This window comes from Amphibalanus amphitrite, unplaced genomic scaffold (genome assembly GCF_019059575.1).
Source record: "Amphibalanus amphitrite isolate SeventyFive unplaced genomic scaffold, NRLGWU_Aamphi_draft 000427F_arrow, whole genome shotgun sequence".
NCBI lineage: Eukaryota > Metazoa > Arthropoda > Thecostraca > Balanomorpha > Balanidae > Amphibalanus > Amphibalanus amphitrite.
Genome location: NW_024881921.1, coordinates 149,513 through 152,761, shown reverse-complemented (window position 1 = coordinate 152,761; position 3,249 = coordinate 149,513).

Here is a 3,249-nt window from a genome sequence, read left to right as displayed (position 1 = left end):
TTCTTGGTCGACCCATGGTGGCGGTAGCCGCCGCTAAAGCTATCACTCTACTCTCCGCGGGCTTCAACCGGTAAACAAAAAAATTGCTGCGCGCACTCCGTCGCTCGGCGTCCTAACGGAAAAGGCCGCTTGGGCTGCGTTGCCTCGAGTCCAAACATAAGTCGTATGTCGGACATACTTACGTGCAGTTGTGGACTGTGGTAGCCGTTGTGGTTCCAGTGCCTGCGCCCACGCTTTGAGTTGCTAAAATACATGCATGGTAGAAATCAACGCTGTTACAATATATCACCCACGATCTAAAATCTATATATCTGCGCCTCTCATGTGTGCGCGACATCTGGTGGCACTATGCGACCTGTAGTTCTCCCCGGCGCACCTAGGTGGCACGGCCTGTTCCGTGTTGAGGCACGACCTGTGCTGGCGGAGGTGGGAGGTGACTAGGGCGCAACTTCCCGCTAATATAATTTGCACGGTTCCATCGTGAAATGACCAGTAGCTTTACGCAAATTGGGCTTGTATTCCGCCAGCAATTTGAGAGTTGAAATATTCTTTAGCTCAAGCGGTAAAACCAATTAACCCAAAATATCAGCCTACATAGCCACGAGCCAATGCATCTGCGCATACATGGAAATGAGGCTGTATTGCCATTCCATTGAAATCAAACATTACGAGCAGACAGCGAAGAAGTCATTTTCTGAAATGTTCCCCTACCGCTCTGAACGGCAGCGCATCAACAATCGATCTGCGATGTTATTGGGATCGATATGACGCTGAACGGTCGGGGCTCGGTTTACGACATTGGAGGTTGTTCGCGGAGGTAGACAGAGACAGTATTTACATGCATCGATGTGTCGTTTAGCGGCCTTCATTGCAAGTTACGGTGAATTGAAATGCCATGAAATAGGGACACCTGAAATCGAATTGTGTCCCTAAAACCCATATCAAACTCCAGCTCCAACTGCACTAAACCATAAAACGTATTAAATGTATCAGACGTGTGCCAACTCCATGCTGTCAATCTAATTACCCGAGGACAAATGGTCGTAATGCCGCGTGCCAGCAGGGCCGCAGTCACCGCTGGTGCCCTTTGCCCTCTCGGAACGACCTTTTGTTTCGACCGGGCGAGCTCACTGGCCTCCCCGGAGATAGCCGAGTTGGGATTCAGCGGCGCTGCGGCGCCCCGGCGGCTCTCTGTGTCGGAGACCAGCCGCGATTCGCCGGCAGGCCCACCGGCGCCATATTGATTTTCCGCAGAAGTGCGCCGCGTTCGCCACAACGCTGACCGTGTCGGTCTTTGGCCACCACTGCGCCAGTTCAATGAGCCGTTCACCATTCGGCGAACGTTAGCTGAACTGCGGCCGTGTAATGGATAGCGTCGTCTTTCATCATAAACGCAGCCTACGACGAATCCAACTCAGTCAGTGAAAGCTGATTCGGCCAGCGCTTGTCCGCAGCTGATGGCTCAATATTTAAATGTCACAATTACAGGCGATGTATTTCACCAGTAGAAATAGAGTTTAGTGGATACACGTTCCATAACATATGTTCCAAAATGTTAATAACCTGCAAAGGCAAAATTTGTTTTGACGGTCCTTTTCAGCGCTCACAGTAACTTCACAGTTTACATAACAGTTTCTTGATATCAGTAGAGAGTTATGTAGTACACCTTATAAGGCAATTGAGCACGGATTGTTGCAGATGTTGGCATGACAGATACATGAACGATCAAGAAATCAATTCCGGACGTCAACACATTGAAAGTATATAAGCAGTGTGTTCTGATTAGCTCGAAGCTTTGAAGTTGAGCCTTAGTTCGCTTTGAAGCTCAACGGCATTAGGTTACTAAGATGATTAACTCATTAACTATAGACCGGTTTGTTTCAGAAATCCGACTGAACGGATATTACCTGTGGGACGATTCAGGACATTTGGATCGGGACACTTTCCAACTTAACGTTTAAATTGCGGCACAAAGTGATCGACAAACGCCTACAGCGGCTATACTGAGGAGCTCAAAGGTGCCATGAGTGAGTGAATTACGGGATGATTTGTAGCTCAGCATGTTTTTTTTTTTACTCACCCTATAGAGCAGTGGTCGGCAGGTCATTCGGGGTCGTGCCCCCTTTTTGGGCGCCAGGCAGGGCCATTACCCCCACCTACCAGACCCCATTGCTGACACAACCAAGTTTACTGAAATTCCATACCGTCCTGGAACTCTTTGGGTATTTGTGCATTTCCAATGCATCAAATTTAAAACATGACACTTCCTCCACAAAACATTTAATGCCTACATCCCAGTAGCGGCGGAACACCTTCAATTAAGGGGGAGGGGGGGGGGGAGCACTGCCGACTTTTGGTCCCATTCTTTCCATGCAACGCCCATAGGACTAATGTTAAAATGCAAAAATCAAAGGGTGCACGGTGCCCCGGTGGCAAATTTACAAACTGTATACACGTCTTCGGAGACCGAGCCGTGACGTCATGCCAATGGGCGGAGCGAAAGGCTGTAGCGGCGCTTGGCAGGTGACGTCAAGTGCAGGGGCGGAGCGGAAGACTCGCGGATCGTGGAGCTTACCTACTCGATGAGAAATCATAGGCGCGGGAGCCGGGGGGGCAGTGGGGGCAGCTTGCCCCCCCAACTCTGGGGCCGTGGGGGCGGTGCCCCCACAGCTTTGAGACGGAATATCACACTTTTTTTGCAAATGTTTTCTTTTTTGTTGAAAAAGCCGAGGGGTGAAAAATAAGTGGCCTAAAACCGGTGAGAAAACTAGATTTGGGGGTACCCTAGGTTGATCTCTATTATGGTGTGCCCCCCCAGTCGGAAAGTAGTTCCCGCGCCCCTGTGAGAAATTGTAATGTTGTGTTGAATATTTACAACTAGCTAAAACCCCTGATCTTGTTTGGGAAAATAGTTCATCCGAAAGACCAAGTTATACTTACGATAGCATAATTGGTAAACACAGTTGCCTGCAAATTTTGAATGTCAATCAGACCGGTCGTCCAACAAGCGCCTGTGACCAAGTGGCTATGATCCTCGCATATCACCTAGAGGAGCCGAGTTCGATTCTCGGGGCGGCGAGTTTTTCACATGAGCTCCGACGTCTAATTGAACGGTTTTACGTAAGCCTATAAGTAATACAAAGCAAACCCCTCTTACTGACGAACGCGGTTGGCGGCTCACACGCATGTTGCAGGTCAGAGTGGGTGGTATGAAACGACGCGTCTCGACCGTCTCCGTGTTGTTTGCTA